Here is an 18,061-nt window from a genome sequence, read left to right on the forward strand (position 1 = left end):
ACCTTTACTCCACCTAAAGGCAGAAATTTCTAGCGAGGCAGTGGAGTGTAGCTCATAATTCAAGGCAGCCCAAATACCACGACTGGGATGAAACTGAGCAGCCTGGTCTGTTAAACCAACTGAACATTGCCTTACTTCTTGGAGACATACAAAAACTATCTAGAAATGGCCATGCCAAGTAGCAACCCACAAATAAACAGTGGAATTCAGAGCGATGAATTGATAGTAACATGCAGCATTATACCTGCATAACAAGCTTGGAAAAGGCACCTGTTCCTAAGTAGCTGGTATCTTGAAACTATTGCAGTTTGCAGTTCTTTTTGCAAATGTGTATTGGCTGATTCTGATTAACTGCAATTTGATGATTAAGTGAAAAGTATGGATACTTTCTTGGGTCATCTGCCTATTGATAGAGAAATGCTTTTTGTAATTGCCGACACAGAGATGCAAATGTGTTGGAGGTTGTGCACCAGCAATGGACTGGATGCTTAATCTAATATTGGGGTTTTGTGGGAACCAAAGGGGATGAAAAGTAGAGAGCAGAGCACTAAAGGGACCTGCTCCCTACCTGGGGATCCCATGCCTGCCCTCCAGCCTCCTAGCCCCCCTTTGTATGGTCACTGAGCAGGAGGAGATCCACCTGTGGCCAAACCAGAGCTCTCTGCTGTTCACCTGTCACTCAGAGTGCCTCTTCCCTGGGCCAGGGCAAACTCAGCAAGAACTGGGTGGTGACTGTGCCATCATTCAGTCCTGCTAGAGAGACAGAGCCTCAAGAAGCTGTCTGCCAGCCTCCTACAGTGCTGCTACAGGTCAGATTTGCAGGAAAGAGCTGGCAGTTGCCTGGCAATGGTTATTCAGATGTTGAATCACTCATCACTTCTTCATTCAAGACTATTTATGGTTTATGAGCACTGGGGGTTCAGCTGTGAACAAGAGGACCTGGGCCAGATTCTCACTGAGTTTAGCTGGGGTGCAGGACAAACTGCAAGCAAATAAATAAATACCGTTTCAGTCAGGAACAGTATTGCAAAGAAAAGACAGTGTACAGGGCTGCTTTAGAGTGGAGAGGCAAGTGGCGGTGACGACTGAATGAGGAAAAAAGTTAGCAAGTGCGGGGGCCTTGAGGTCTTAAAGAAGCTGATTAGGAGAACAGGAGGGCGGGGCATCGGAAATAAGGGAGAGGGCGGGGCCAGAGCTCAGGCTCGGAGTCTGACACCAGCTGGGTGAATCTCCAGACATTACTCGGAGAGAAGCCTTAAGCGAAAGAGGCCTGTTCCATTATTTGAAGCTCCCTGAGGTAGCCACAATCCTCAATATTTTCCACCACCAATTAGTTTTTCGGCTGTAGTCAGTCGCTCACTGGAGTCTGACTCTGCGACCCCGTGGACTCAGGAGGAATTCTCCGGGAAAAATGCTAGAGTTGGTTGCTATTTCCTTCTCCACGGGATCTTCCCCATCCAGGAATTGAACCCACATCACCAGGGAAGACCGGGTATCTCAGCATTCGTGATAAAATTCTTTGAGCTTTGCTGAATGCTTGACTGGGATGTTTGTGGCAGGTGTGGATGTGATTTCTGTTAAGAGTCCAGATGATTGCCAGGTTTTCTTTCTCTCCTGCTTGTTGGCAATGTGGCAGGACAGCTGGGGCAGGTCAGATGAGGGGTATGTAACACTGAAGAGCCTTTTGGGCATCCCAGGGAAGGTAGTAGGGTGCCATGAACCTGGAACTCAGCAAGGTCCCATCTCTGCAAAGATGTGGATGGTTTTGTGCAGATAGGGTTTCAAACCCTGGGGCTCATGAGGTCACTGAAGGTGTCTGTGCTGAGTCAGAAGCCCTCTAAGGGTGAGAGGTCAGGGGTCCCAGTGAGGGAGGGAAGCCAGGTTGTGAAGGTGGGGGTGAGGTTTCACAGAAGCCCAGAGCACACGACTACTCTCTGCTCCCTTGTGCAAGCTGCTTCGGGTGCAGGTCAGGGAGGGACCTGGGTTTGGTGTCAGGAGGAGACCCATGGGAGTGAGGAAACAAGCTGGAACGATCAGGCATGCGTGTGTGCTAAGTCGCTTCAGTCGTGTCTGACTCTTTGCGACCCTATGGACTGTAGCCCTCCAGGCTCCTCTGTCCATGGGATTCTCCAGGCAAGAATACTGGAGTGGGTTGCCATGCCCTCCTCCAGGAGATCTTCCTGACCCAGGGATTGAACCCGCATCTCTTTGTCTCCTGCATTGGCAGGCAGGTTCTTTACCACTAGCATCACCTGGGTAAGTCAGGACCCTGCAGTGCCCTCTCCCAGGAGCCTGTGGTCCTGCAGATGGCGCTCCCTGGGGTGGGGAACACAGCAGCTGATGGGGGCAATGGAGGTGGCAGACAATTTTATAACTGCTTGGAGAAATCCTGCTCTGAAGAGAGCAGGGAAGTGGGCAGTTGTCACGTGAGGGAGGGAGGAGGAAAGGGTGCAGTTCGGAGGCTGGGGTTTGACAGGGAGAGAGCTGCTGACACTCAGAAGTGAGGATTGAATCACCCACTGCATGTGATGATTCAGAGCAGGACAGATGAGGCTCTGGGATGTCAGAGGTCGAGGCTGGGCCACAGAGCAAGCAGTGGACGACGTGACAGCTATCCTAGCAGAGACCGGGAGGGGCAGGCCCCGTGACATCTGGGTCTCAGGCTCTCTGTGAGCACCCCCTTCCCAGAGGATTTCCTGGGCTGCCCCACACCACCCTCTCGCTCCCCACTCCCGCCCACTGCCACAGCTGAGCTAACTCAGTTCCCTGGAGGTCCCGTGGCAGGGGGAGAGGGAGGCGGTCCTGGGGGCCAAAGGAGGGGTTGGGCCGCCCTGGACCAGCATGGCCACGGCAGCAGCAGTGAGAACTGGGGCCTCCAGGTGCCTGGAGCAAACGGCCTTTTCCCCAGAGCCACGTGGGGGTTTGGTGTGGGTAGAGAAGGAGGAGGTCTCAGGTTCCCCTCAGGAGCAGAGTGCCTTCCCAGCGGGCAGGACCAGTGTCATGCCCACTTAATAGTGGCCCATGTGATGTGAGGGCCCCAGGGGTTCCCCCTCCCTGGAACTGGTCTGGGCATTTCCCTGTCAGGGTGTTGGGGATGGTCCAACACTGAGCCTCGTAGAGTAGGGATGCATAACTCAAATCAGCCAGCTGCCTCAAGCCTGAAGTTTGTTCTGAAGAGGCCTGTGAGAATCCCTGGGGAAGGGCAGGGAAGCACCTGGCCTGTTCCAGCGGGAGCCTCTCCCCAGGCAGAGAAACAAACAGTGGGCGGCACACCTACTTCTCACACCCACCTCTGTGCACCCACACACACCAGGACATCTGTCATTTTAACAAATGCATATTTCTTTTTGGCTGTGCCACGCAGCATGCAGGATCTTAGTTTCCCTGCCAGAGATCAAACCCATGCCTTCTGCAGTGGAAGTATGGAGTTCTGACCATAGGGAATTCCTAAGTTTTTCTATTTTAAAATGTGACCATGCCCTCAGAACACAGCGGCTGACTGGCACAAAATGTACTTACTTACTTCTTGGACCATGCAGAACTCAGTGAAAGAAGCTGGTGGTATCATAACCCACTAATTCTTTTAACACTTGTAGAAAAACAAAGTTACTTAGTCACTAAGTCATGTCCGACTCTTTTGTGACCCCCATGGACTATAGCCCACCAGGCTCCTCTGTCCATGGAATTTTCCAGGCAAGAATACTGGAGTGGGTTGCCATTTCCTTCTCCAGAGGATCTTCTCGACCCAGGGGATCTTTCCAACCCAGGGATCAAACCCACATCTCTTACGTCTCCTGCATTGGCAGAGGAGATTCTTTACCACTGAGACCCAGAGATATTTTTCAATGTAAAGAGAACACAGGACCCTCATTCAGAGTCTAGTTTACTCAGGGGTGGAGCTGAGCCAAGAAGCTTTACCACTCATGGCTCTGCTTCCTTTCCAAAGACTGCCTGCCTTGAACTTTGAAGAGAGAAATGTATTTCACTCTTACCTTAGCTCTGGGACAGACTTCACTCAACCCCCAGGTTTGGACCAAGAGTGGCCGAGTTTGGGCCAAGAATGCCTCTAGCTGGCATTCAGCAAAGCCACATTTTTGCACCTCAAAGCATCCTGGCCTCAGTTACCCAGCAAAAACCACCTGTGCACAGTGACCACAGAGTTCTTCACCAGCTTCCCCTGCTTCCACCCTTCTTCCACAACTAAGGCTCGCATTGCTTCCCCTTTCTCATGAGGACAACGAATCATTAACCTTCCCACTGGAGCACCTCCAGCTGGTGTCTAGAACAAAGATCAGGTGCTCCCCACCCTCACCCCCAACCTGTCCAGACTTGCGGGAGGCCCAGCATCCAGCCAGGATGAGCCAGGCATCCCCGCTGCAGCTGGTCCTTTACCCCAACAGTAGCATGACCACTTAGAAGTCACAGAGACAAAGGCGGGGAGAACCAGGGCTGGGCCCCATGCACATCTCGAGAGCGGCAAACACCACTCAGTGGGCACTGTGAAATGTCCCTACCTCAGGGGGCTGAGTTGCCCCTCGGCCTCCTCCTGCTGCTTCCTGACCCGAGTGGAGTGCTGCCAGTCACTTCTCTGGGGAACAGCAGCTGCCCGGCCCTCTTGGCACAGCCACGTGGAGAAGCCTGGGCAGCGGCTGGAAGTGTCCAGCTACCACCAGGTACCCAGGCATTTTGGCCCATCCCTCCCCGGACAGGAGGCTGGGCTAGAGCTGGAGGTGGAGCCAGAGGCACTTCGAGGGTCCAGAGAGGATGGAGGAAGCCAAGGAAGGAAGGGCCAGCCTCCCTGGGGAGGTGCCTGCTGGGCGGGCCATTGAAAGTCTATTCCCCGGCAGGCCAGGAGCCAGGGCTGCAGGACAAACGGAGCAACAGCTGCCCTCTGAAATCGGAGGAGCCGGCAAAGGTACAGAAGCCAGGGTGGCCTCCACATGCAGTCACTAAACTGAGCGTTCGCTAAACTGGGTTCATGAGCCCCTGGGAAGCCTGATGCTTAGAGCAGGTATACACCCTAAACCTGCCCCCTTTGAGGACATGAGAAGAGAGAATCTGCAATCACTTGGAGTAACCTAAGAAAAGTTACTAAGACACCTCCCTGTCAGTTATTTTTGTCCCCAAAGAAGGGAATTCTTAGGATTATGTCTACCACATCAAATTAATTATAATTTTCTGCCATAAATACTTCATGTATCGGGAACCGCCCAGAGGCAGGAAGAAGAAAACTTACCTTGAGCTGCATTACCCAAGATGAGAAGGACACTTTGGTTCCAGTATTATTTGGGTGGAGTTATTTTGTGATCCCTTTGCAGTTATTTTGTGATCCTTTTGCAGAGTTATCTTGTGATCCTTTTGTGTTCCCAATCCCACGTTCTGTTTCTTCATGGCAGATGTCCACACTGTTTGGCAGCCCCGCTGTCCAGCGCTGAGCATTCGTCACACTGTGTGGTACGAAAATGCTGCCCTGGGATCTCCCTGGACTTGTGCTGCTTGCGAGGGCTGGGCCAGCATTCATGTGTGCTATGCGCATGACTTCTATGAGGATAACTGGTTTTCATTTTTCAGTCAAATGTTACACACCTCAAGGTTGGAACCATCTAACTTTTACACAACACAGCACCCAACAGAGGGCTGGCCTGATACAGAGCAGGCACTCAGCTATTCACTGGAACCAGCGATGTTATACCGTATTGCTGTGTTGTTTAGAATGATTTGTCTTCATGCTATAAATGTAAATTCTCCAAGGATAAACTCCTGCCTTGTTCACTGCTCTATCCCTTGAACCAAGGGCAGGGTTCTACTCAGAGAAGCTGCTCAGTAGTTAGATTAACACTATTTTGAATCTTCTTGGTAAGTTTTGTACATACATGATAAGCTGCCTAATTGTAAACTGCATATCACACTCCTGTTGCTGGAAGCATCTCAGAGACTGTTTTACTCAACACATAAATTCCTGAACTGAATTTGTATAAATTAAAAAGTGTACTTACTCCTAAGTGAATCTGTAATTTGAAGACGTCTTGATAGAAAGTATTTTTTAAAAACTGGAATCTGTTTGAAAATGCAGTTGATGCTCAAATTCATCTTACATATGCTGGATTTTCATAGCAGTTCACTGGTCTGAGATTTGCCCCAGGAGAAGCAGGTCTGGGGACACTCCCCCCTTCCCCCCTCTGGATAAGGCACAGTAACTTTGACCAGCTCTAATGTTGCTTCACGGACTGACCAGCTACAGGGAAGGGCAAGGCCTCTGGCCAGTGCCATGCACAGAAACTATAATTCCACCTGCACGTCTATCAGTTAGGTTTGAGTCCATCAGTGAGGGCAAAGCAGCAGCCAACCGTACATCTCTTTCCCTAGGGCCACCCGAACGATGTCCTCATGAAGACACTTGGAGCCCAAGGATTCTGCTAGGCAAGAAGGGTGCAGACACCTGGAGGGAAAAGATGGAGGGAAAAGCCTGCATCTAATGGTTACTTAAAGCTTAGAAATGTTGTATCAAGTGGACAAATCCATGCTCTTAAGAGCAGTGTGGCTTAGTGACTTGAAGAATACAGACCACAGAATCAGGCTACATGGGTTCAAATACTGTCTGGCACTAACTTGCCATATGATGGACAACTGCTTCCCTGCCCTGGGCCTCAGTCTCCTCATCTATAAACAGGGTTAATAACAATAATCCTAATAGAGATGTCATGGGGATTAAATAAACCCATATGTGGAAGTGATTCTCCAAAGTATTGAGGATACCAAACATACTTAGGTAGCCCGGATATACCAAGGTGTAGCAAGGATACTTTTTTTTATGTGGGTCATGTCCATCAATATTTACCATATTAAAAATGAAAATGAAAGTTTGTGATTAGTTACCAATTCATTTTAAATCAATAAGAACATTATTACATATTAACACAATATATGTTTATAAAAACTATGTTTTCCAAGACAAAGAATAATCACTAAGACTTCTATGCTCAACCAAGATGAAGTAGCAGGAACCAGACAAAATATGTAGAACAAGAGACCAAATATATGAAACAACTGTTTTCCAGAAATGGAACAGCAGGTAGCAAAGGATGGTGATCCATAGCGGACAGGAGAAGAGACCAGTGGACAGGGGTTTCCCCAGCTTATTGCCTGGAGAGTGCTCCCAAACCCACGCCAGGAGAAGAGGAACCCAAGCAGAGCCGAGAGGATTCCCGTAGAGATGGAGTGGAGAGCCCAGGGGGAGCTGGACCCTGGGGAGGAGAAGGCTGCACAGACAGAGGACTCTGAGGTCAGAGGGTCCCCCTCAAGTACCCAGCTGAGTGCTGACAAGCACGTGTATGTGAGAAACAGCTCCTTTGGGGGGGAGGGGAAACACCCAAAAGAGTACACAGAAACAGTGCCTGGCACCCACATGGGGCCAAGAGGACTGCCTATTCCCAGCAGCCAGATTGAGAAATCCCAGGATGGAGGAGGGTAAACTACCCAACCTGAACATGGAGAGTTACACTGACAACAATGCACAGCCCCCTAGGAGCCTGTAACACTATCAAAAAATGGTAAAATACTGACACTAGTAGACCATGATAAGTTATGTATATACAACTTTTTAGAGCAAGTACTAAAACATCTATACAAAGAGATACACCAAAGAACACTATAAATGAAGCAACATGGAATTCTAAAAAAACATTCAAGGGTTACATAGAGAAGCAGGATTAAAAGGAATGATACATACACATATCTCAAGAGCATTTTTCTGAGTGGGAAAAAAAGCCAGTCTTAAAAGATGCCATACTGTGTGATTCATATAACAACTTTGAAATTAAAAATTGCAAATAAAAGCTATGACAAACCTAGACAGCATATTAAAAAGCAGAGACATTATTTTGCCAACAAAGGTCTGTATGATCAAAGCTATGGTTTTTCCAGTAATCATGTATGGATGTGAGAGTTGGACCATAAGGAAAGCTGAGCACCAAAGAATTAGATGCTTTTGAACTGTGGTGTTAGAGAAGACTCTTGAGAGTCCCTTGGACTGCAAGGAGATCAAACCAGTCAATCTTAAAGGAAATCAACCCTGAATATTCATTGGAAGGACTGATGCTGAAGCTGAAGCTCCAATATTTTGGCCACCTGATGCAAAGAGTCAACTCACTGGAAAAGACCCTGATGCTGGGAAAGATTGAAGGCAGGAGGAGAAGGGGACAACAGAGGATGAAATGGTTGGATGGCATCACCAACTCAATGGACATGAGTTTGAGCAAGCTTCAGGAGATGGTGAAGGACAGGAAAGTCTGGCTCACTGCAGTCCATGGGGTCTCAAAGAGTTGGACAGGACTGAGCAACTGACCAATAACAACAAGCTTTAGGAATGGTTGGAGAGAGTGTATATGGAAAGACTAGAGATCTCTTCAAGAAAATTTAGAGATACCAAGGGAACATTTCATGCAAAGATGGGCTCAGTAAAGGACAGAAATGGTATGGACCCTAACAGAAGCAGAAGATATTAAGAAGAGGTGGCAAGAATACACAGAAGAACTATACAAAAAAGATCTTCACAACCCAGATAATCACGATGGTGTGATCACTCACACTCACCTAGAGCCAGACATCCTGAAATGTGAAGTCAAGTGGGCCTGAGGAAGCCTCACTACGAACAAAGCTAGTGGAGGTGATGGAATTGTAGTTGGGCTATTTCAAATCCTGAAAGATGATGTGGTGAAAGTGCTGCACTCAATATGCCAGCAAATTTGGAAAATTCAGCAGTGGCCAGAGGACTGGAAAAGGTCAGTTTTCATTCCAATCCCTAAGAAAGGCAATCCCAAAGAATGCTCAAACTACCGCACAATTGCACTCATCTCACACGCTAGTAAAGTAATGCTCAAAATTCTCCAAGCCAGGCTTCAGCAATACATGAACCATGAACTTCCAGATGTTCAAGCTGGTTTTAGAAAAGGCAGAGGAACCAGAGATCAAATTGCCAACATGCTGCTGGGATCATTGAAAAAGCAAGAGAGTTCCAGAAAAACATCTATTTCTGCTTTATTGACTATGCCAAAGCCTTCGACTGTGTGAATCACAATAAACTGTGGAAAATTCTGAAAGAGATGGGAATACCAGACCACCTGACCTGCCTCTTGAGAAACCTGTGTGCAGGTCAGGAAGCAACAGTTAGAACTGGACATGGAACAACAGACTGGTTCCAAATAGGAAAAGGAGTACATCAAGGCTGTATATTGTCACCCTGCTTATTTAACTTATATGCAGAGTACATCATGAGAAACGCTGGGCTGGAAGAAGCACAAACTGGAATCAAGATTGCCGGGAGAAATATCAATAACCTCAGATATGCAGATGACACCACCCTTATGGCAGAAAGTGAAGAAGAACTAAAGAGCCTCTTGATGAAAGTGAAAGAGAAGAGTGAAAAAGTTGGCTTAAAGCTCAACATTCAGAAAATTAAATCATGGCATCCAGTCCCATCACTTCACAGCAAATAGATGGGAAACAGTGGAAACAGTGGCTGACTTTATTTTTTTTTGGACTCCAAAATCACTGCAGATGGTGACTGCAGCCATGAAATTGAAAGACGCTTGCTCCTTGGAAGGAAGGTTATGACCAACCTAGACAGCATATTAAAAAGCAGAGACATTACTTTGTCAACAAAGGTCCATCTGGTCAAGGCTATGGTTTTTCCAATAGTCATGTATGGATGTGAGAGTTGGACTATAAAGCTGAGCGCTGAAGAATTGATGCTTTTGAACTGTGGTGTTGGAGAAGACTTTTGAGAGTCCCTTGGACTGCAAGGAGATCCAACCAGTCCATCCTAAAGGAGATCAGTCCTGGGTGTTCATTGGAAGGACTGATGCTGAAGCTGAAACTCCAATACTTTGGCCACCTGATGCGAAGAGCTGACTCATTTGAAAAGACCCTGATGCTGGGAGGGATTGCAGGCAGGAGGAGAAGGGGCCGACAGAAGATGAGATGGTTGGATGGCATCACCAACTTAATGGACATAGGTTAGAGTGGACTCCAGGAGTTGGTAATGGAGAGGGAGGCCTGGCATGCTGCGGTTCATGGGTTCACAAAGAGTCGTACATGACTGAGCGACTGAACTGAACTGAACTGAAGTGTGACTGTAAAGGAGTTTTCTGATCAATTAGCATGAGTTGTATCTTCGTTTAGCTAGATTTTATTTAATTTCATTTAACAATGTTTATAGTTTTCAGTGAACAAGTCTTGGACTTCTTTAGTTTATTCCAAAGTATTTCATTCTTTTGGATATGATTGCAAATGCAATTGCCTTCTTAATTTCCTTTTCAGATATTTCATTGTTAGTGTAAAGAAATACAATTAAAATTTGTATACTGATCTTGTATTCTATAATCCTGTTGAACTTGTGTTTTAATCCTCAAATTTTCACAGGGGATTTCTTATGTTTTTCCACATACTAGATGTCATCTGCAAATAGATAAAGTTTTACTCTTCCCTTCCAATCTTGATGCTTTTTATTTTTCTTGCCTATTTTCTCTGACTGGAACCTCCAGTACACTGCTGAATAGAAAATTTTTTCTTGCTGTTAGCCTGAAAGTATAGTCTTTCTCCATGAAATATATTAGCTCTTATAAGCTAATGTAAACCTCCTTTATCATGTTGAGCAATTTCTGTGCCATCTTTAGTTATTTATGTTTTATCATGGAGGGGTGGTTGGATTTTGTCAAATGTTTTTCCTGTATCTATTGAAAGGATTTTTGTTCTTTATTCTATTAATGTGGTGCATTACATTGATGTTCATATTTTATTCCAAGCTTACATTCCTGGTATAAATTCTACTTAATTATGGTGTGTAATCCACTGTACATGTTCCTGGATTTGGTTAGATAATAATCAATTGAGAATTTGTTTGTATGCTCAGTCATATCCAACTCTTTGTGACCCCATGGACAATATGGCCCATGGAATTCTCCAGACCAGAATACTGGAGTGGGTGGCCTTTCCCTTATCCAGGGGATCTTCCCAATCCAGGGATCAAACCCGGGTCTGCTACACTGCAGGAGGATTCTTTACTGAGATACCAGGGAAGCCCTTATATAGTCATGAGATATTGGCCTATAGTTTTCTTGGTGCTGTCCTTCTCTGGTGTTGGTACCAAGTACCTGATCTCTTGGTAGGAGTTGGGAAGTGTTCCCTCCTCTTTTATTTTTGGAAAAACTTGCAAAGGCTTTGGTGCTAAGTCTTCTTTAAACATCTGGTAGAATTCTCCTGTGAAACTTCTGGTCCTGGGTTTTCCTTTGTGGGTAGTTTTTGTTGGTTTTTGGGTTTTTGCCATATAACAGCTTTTTTGAGATAAAATTCACATGCCATAAAGTTCTCCCACTTAAAATGTACAGTTCAATTATTTATACTATACTACTCAGAGCTGTGCAGCCATCACCACAGCAAATTTTTTTAAATTAATTATTTTAATTTTTACTTTTGGGCTCCACTGTGTAGCATGTGGGATCTTAGTTCCCCAACCAGGAATGGAAATCATGCCCCCTGCATTGGAAGTATGGAGTTTTAACCACTGGACCAACAAGGAAGTCCCCATGACCAATTTTAGAACATTTTATCACCTCAAAAAGAAATCCCAAAGATAGGAGGAAATAACTTGTAAAGACACTTGGGACTGTGACATCTGGATGAAGAGAATTGATTGATTAATCACAGATCTCAGCTCCTCCTTGTCATTGTCTGATACAAATAGGTACTGTCTAAAATTAACTTGTGCATAATGAGAACCTACTATACAGCACAGGGAACCCAACCCAGTGCTCTGTGGTGACCTAAATGGGAAAAAAATTTTAAAAAAGAGAGCATATATGTATACATGCGGAGAAGGCAATGGCACCCCGCTCCAGTACTCTTGCCTGGAAAATCCCAGGGACGGGGGAGCCTGGTGGGCTGCAGTCCATGGGGTCGCTAAGAGTCGGACACAACTGAGTGACTTCACTTTCACTTTTCACTTTCACACATTGGAGAAGGAAATGGCAACCCACTCCAGTGTTCTTGCCTGGAGAATCCCAGGGATGGGGGAGCCTGGTGGGCTGCTGTCTATGGGGTTGCACAGAGTCGGACACGACTGAAGCGACTTAGCAGCAGCATGTATACATGTGGCTGATTCACTTTGCTGTCCAGCAGAAACTAACACAACATTGTAAAGCAATTATATTCCATTAAATTAATAATAATAAAATCAGCCTACTCATACTTCTTAGAAAAACAGAAATTGCACACACTTTAGCAGTCACCCCCTCATTTCCTCTACCTCATTTCCCCCAACCCCTGGCAAACACTAATCCGACTTGTCTCTATGGACTACCTATTGTCAATACTTCACACAATTTACGGTCTCTGGGACTCTCTCTTCTTTCATTCAGCACAATGTTGTCAGTGCTCACCTATGTTTAGCAGATGTCAGTACTTCCTTTCTTTTTGCTATATCAACTGAATGGATAAATCACCTTTTATTTACCCATTTTTATTTATTTATCTATTCATTATTTAATAATTTGTTGCCACTTTTTTACTATTGTGAAGAGTGCTGCTGTGAACATTCAGGTACAAGTTTTTGTTTGAACATATGTTTTCAGTTCTTTGGGGCATATATTTAAGAGTGGAATTGCTGGGTCATAGGGCAACTTCATGGATCACAGCCTTGTCGTGGCAAAGGGCCTCATGTAACTCAGTGACTCCATGAGCCATGCAGTGCAGGGCCACCCAAGATGGACGGGTCATAGTGGAGAGTTCTGACAAAATGTGGTCCACTGGAAGAGGGAATGGCAAACCACTCCAGTATCTTGTCGTAAGAAGCCCATGAACAGTATGAAAAGGCAAAAAGATATGGCACCAGAAGATGAGCACCCCCCAAGTAAGAAGGTGTCCAATATACTACTGGGAAAGAATGGAGGGCAATTACCAATAGCTCCAGAAAGAATGAAGCAGATGGGCCAAAGCAGAAACGATGCTCAATTGTGGATGTGTCTGATGACGAAGGTAAAATCTGATGCTGTAAAGAACAATATTGCATAAGATCCTGGAATGTTAGGCCCATGAATCAAGGTAAATGAGACATGGTCAGGCAGGAAATGGCAAGAGTAAACATTGACGCCTTAGGAATTGGTGAGCTAAAATGGGCAGGAATGGGAGAATTTAATTCAGATGATCATTATATCTACTACTGTGGGCAAGAATCCCTTAGAAGAAATGGAGTAGCCCTCATAGTCAACAAAAGTCTGAAATGCAGTACTTGGGTGCAGTCTCAAAAACGACAGAATGATCTTGGTTCATTTCCAAGGCAAACCACTTCAATATCACAGTAATCCAAGCCCATGCCCCAACCACTGATGTTGAGGAAGCTGAAGTTCACCAGTTCTATGACAACCTATAAAACCTTCTAGAACTAACACCAAAAAAAGATGTCCTTTTCATCATAGGGGACTGGAATGCAAATAATAGGAAGTCAAGAGATACCTGGAGTAACAGGCAAATTTGGCCTTGGAATACAAAATGAAGCAGGGCAAAGGCTAACAGAGTTGTGTCTTAGCAAACACCCTTTTCCAACAACACAAGAGACGACTCTACACATGACATCACCAAATGGTCAATACTGAAATCAGACTGATTATATTCTTTGCAGTTGAAGATGGAGAAGCTCTATACAGTCAGCAAAAAGGAAACCTGACTCAGATCATCAGCTCCTTATTGCAAAATTCAGACTTAAATTGAAGAAAGTAGGCAAAACCACTAGGCCAGTCAGATACGACTTAAATCAAATTATACAATGGAGGTGATAAATAGATTCAAGGGATTAGATCTGGTAGACAGAGTGCCTGAAGAACTATGGACAGAGGTTCATAACACTGTACAGGAGGTGGTGACCAAAACCATCCAAAGAAAAAGAAATGCAAGAAGGCAAAGTGGTTGTCTGAGGAGGCTTTACAAATATCTGAGGAAAGAAGAGAAGCAAAAAGCAAGGGAGAAAGGGAAAGATATACCTAACTGAATGCAGAGTTCCAGAGAACAAGAAGGAGAGATAAGGGAGCCTGCTTAAATGAAAAATCCAAAGAAGTAAAGGAAAACACTAGAACTGAAAAAACTAGAGATCTCCAAGAAAATTGGAGAAATCAAGGGAACATTTGATGCAAGAATGGTCATAATAAAGGACAGAAATGGTAAAGACCTAATAGAGGCAAAAGAGATTAAGAAGAGGTGGCAAGAATACACAGAAGAACTATACATAAAAGGTCTTAATAAGGATACCCAAGATGGTATGGTTATTCACCTAGAGCCAGATATCCTGGAAAGTGAAGTCAACTGGGCCTTAGGAAGTGTTACTACAAACAAAGCTAGTGGAGGTGATGGAATTCCAGCTGAGCTATTTGAAATCCTAAAATATGATGCTATTAAATAAAGCTCTTCACTCAATGTGTCAGCAAATTTGGAAAACTCAAGCAGTGGCCACAAGGACTGGAAAAGGTCAGTTTTCATTCCAATCCCAAAGAAGGGCAATGCCAAAGAATGTTCAAACTACCATACAATTGCATTCATTTCGCATGCTAGTAAGATTATGCTCAAAATCCTTCAAGCTCGGCTTCAGCAGTACATGAACCATAAACTTCCAGATGTATAAACTGTATATAGAAAAGGCAGAGGAACCAGAGATCAAATTGCCAACATTCATTGGATCATGGAGAAAGCAAAGGAGTTCCAGAAAAACATCTACTTCTGCTTCATTGACTACACTAAAGCCTTTGACTGTGTGGATCACAACAAACTATGGAAAATTCTTAAAGAGATAGGAGTACCAAACCACCTTATCTGTCTCTTGAGAAACCTGTGTGCAGCTCAAGAAGCAACGGTTAGAACCAGATATGAAACAACAGACTGGTTCCAAATTGGCAAAGGCTGTATATTGTCACCCTACTTATTTAACTTACATGCAGAGTACATCATGTGAAATGCCAGACTGAATGAATCACAAGCTGGAATCAAGATTGCCTGGAGAAATATCAACCACCTCAGATATGCAGATGATACCACTCTAATGGCAGAAGGTGAAGAGGAACTAAAGAGCCTCTTGATGAAGGGTGAAAGAGGAGAGTGAAAAAGCTGGCTTAAAACTCAACATTCAAAAAACTAAGATCATGGCATCCAGTCTCATCACTTCATGGCAAATAGAGGGGGAAAAGTGGAAACAGTGACAGACTTTATTTTCTTAGGCTCCAAAATCACTGCAGATGGTGACTGCAGCCATGAAATTAAAAGACACTTGCTCCTTGGAAAGAAAGCTATGACAAACCTAGACAGTGTATTAAAAAGCAGAGACATTACTTTGCCAACAAAGGTCCATCTAGTCAAAGCTATGGTTTTTCCAATAGTCATGTATGGATGTGAGAGTTGGACTATAAAGAAAGCTGAGCACCAAAGAACTGATGCTTTTGAACTGTGGTGTTAGGAGAAGACTCTTGAGAGTCCCTTGGACTGCAAGGAGATCCAACCAGTCCATCCTAAAGGAAATCAGTCCTGAATATTCATTGGAAGGACTGATGCTGAAGCTGAAACTCCAATACTTTGGCCACCTGATGTGAAGAACTGACTCATTTGAAAAGACCCTGATGCTGGGAAAGATTGAAGGCGGGAGGAGAAGGGGACAACAGAGGATGAGATGGTTGAATGGCATCACCGACTCAATGGACATTAATTTGGGTAAACTCCAGGAGTTGGTGATGGACAGGGAGGCCTGGTGTGCTGCAGTCCACGGGGTCGCAAAGAGTCAGACACAACTGAATGACTGAACTGACTGAAATTTCCCTCTGAACATGACTTTTTCTTCATCCTACAAGTTTTTGCTTATTTCTCTTCATTTTCATTCATCTCAACATATTTTCTAGTTTCCTTTGTGATTTATTCTTTGACCCTTTTGTTTTTTAGGACTATGTTTATTTCCAAATATTTGTAAATTTCCTAAATTTCCTTCTGTTATGGAGTTCTCGTTTCATTCCATGTGGTTAGAGGAATTATTTTCTATGATATCAGTCACCTTACATGTTTTGAGATTTGTTTTACTGGCCTAGCATATGATCTATCCTGGAGAATGTTACATGTGCCCATGAAAGAATGGATATTTTGCTGCTGTTGGGTTGAGTGATCTATAGATGTCTCCTTCCCTTCTCTGTTATTATTGTTATACGTATTGTTGTTCAGTCACTCAGTCATGTCCAACTCTTTGCGACCCCATGGACTGCAGCACATCAGTCTTCCCTGTCCTTCACCATCTCTGTGAGTTTGCTCAAAATCATGTCCATTGAGTCGGTGATGCCATCCAGCCATCTGATCCTCTGTCCCCTTCTCTTCCCACCTTCAGTCTTTTCAAGCAATCTTTCTCATCATTAGGGGCTCTTCTCATCAGGTGGCCAAAGTATTGGAGCTTCAGCTTCAGCATCAGTCCTTTCAATTGAATATTCAGGGTTGATTTTCTTTAGGATTGACTAGTTTGATCTCCTTGCTGTCCAAGGGACTCTCAAGAGTCTTTTCCAACACCACAGTTCAAAAACATCAATTCTTCACCACTCAGCCTTCTTTATGGTCCAACTCTCACATCCATATATGACTACTGGAAAATCCGTAGCTTTGACTATGGCAATGAGTAAGGACTCATGAGTAAGTCCTTGACTTTGTTGGCAAAGTAATGTCTCTGCTTTTTAATATGCTGTCTAGGTTTGTCATAGCTTTCCTTCCAAGGAGGAAGCCTTTTAATTCATGACTTTAATTCATGACGTTTTAATTCAAGACTTTAATTCATGACCTTTTAATTCATGACTTCATGGCTGTAGTCACAGTCTGCAGTGATTTTGGAGGCCAAGAAAATAAAGCCTGTCACTGTTTCCATTGCTCAGATGCCATGATCTTTGTTCATATATATATATATATAATATATATATGGAGACTATATATATTACCTCCATATAGATTATAAACCCAACAATACATTCTTATAGGCCTACTTTACATAATCTTCTGTCTTGAAGAACCTGTGAGATGAAAGTGGAAACTCAAATTTACAGAGTTTGTTACACTGAATTTCTTTTTTACCATGTCTGATTCTTCTGGTGGATGTGAGTTATCACTACCTTACCCCAAAGCAGCTTTGCTCTCACCTCCCTCCTTTGTACTATTATTGTCAGATAACATTTTGATAAAATGTTGACACATATTATGTTTCTATAAGTGAAAATTCTAACAATACAGTTATATGCACACATCCTAGATAATTATTTTTTAAACAAGAGAATAAAGGAGGGAAAATGTGCAATTACACTGTCTTTTGTAATTATGCACCTTAACCAACACTTTTTTTTTTCAAATAGATTTGAATTACTCTCTTGTGTCATTTGCTTTTAGTCTGAAGAACTTATTTCAGCATTGTAAGTCAGGCTTGCTAGCAATGTATCTTCTCAGCTTCCCTTTATTTTGAAATGTCTTTATTTTTGAAAAATAATTTTGCTGAATATAGAATTCTTGGTTGACAGGTTTTTACTTTAAGCACTGCTGGCCTCCACTGTTTCTGATGAGATGTCAGCTATTAATCTTATATGTAATGAATTGTTTTCCTCTTACTGCTTTTTAAGATTTTCTCTTTATCTTTGACTTTCAGTGTTGTTAAGTGTTATATATTTCAGTGTGAATCTCTTTATATTTATCCTAGTTGAACTTCCTCATGCTTCTTGGACATACAGATTAATTTCTACCAACATATTTGGGAAAATTTCAGTCAAAACTCCTAATAATTTTATGCCCCCTTTTCTCCATTATGCATATGTTGGTGCACTTAATAGTGTCTCACTTTTTTTGTGGCTCTGAATATTTTTCTTCTTTTTCTTCCTCTATCTTTCAGATTACATAATCTCTATTGAATCTGTCTTCAAGTTCACTGGTTCTTTCTTCTGCCAACTCAAATTTGTAGAAATCCCCAATGAATTTTTTCATTTTGATTACTGTACCAGAATTTTCATCTCCAGAATTTTTT

The 18,061-nt window shown here is 43.9% G+C and overlaps 1 protein-coding gene across 1 annotated transcript in view; it reads right to left on the bottom strand.

The window, feature by feature from the left end:
* The window catches only part of LIMS2 (LIM zinc finger domain containing 2), a 43,691-nt gene extending 39,045 nt beyond the window's left edge, over positions 1-4,646 (bottom strand). Inside the window, exon 1 of the mRNA XM_070463978.1 lies at positions 4,515-4,646. The gene's annotated coding sequence lies outside the window, so the exon portion shown is untranslated. The remainder of the gene's footprint in view (positions 1-4,514) is intronic.
* Positions 4,647-18,061: the final 13,415 nt, after the last annotated feature.

This window comes from Odocoileus virginianus, unplaced genomic scaffold (genome assembly GCF_023699985.2).
Source record: "Odocoileus virginianus isolate 20LAN1187 ecotype Illinois unplaced genomic scaffold, Ovbor_1.2 Unplaced_Contig_10, whole genome shotgun sequence".
Lineage (NCBI taxonomy): Eukaryota > Metazoa > Chordata > Mammalia > Artiodactyla > Cervidae > Odocoileus > Odocoileus virginianus.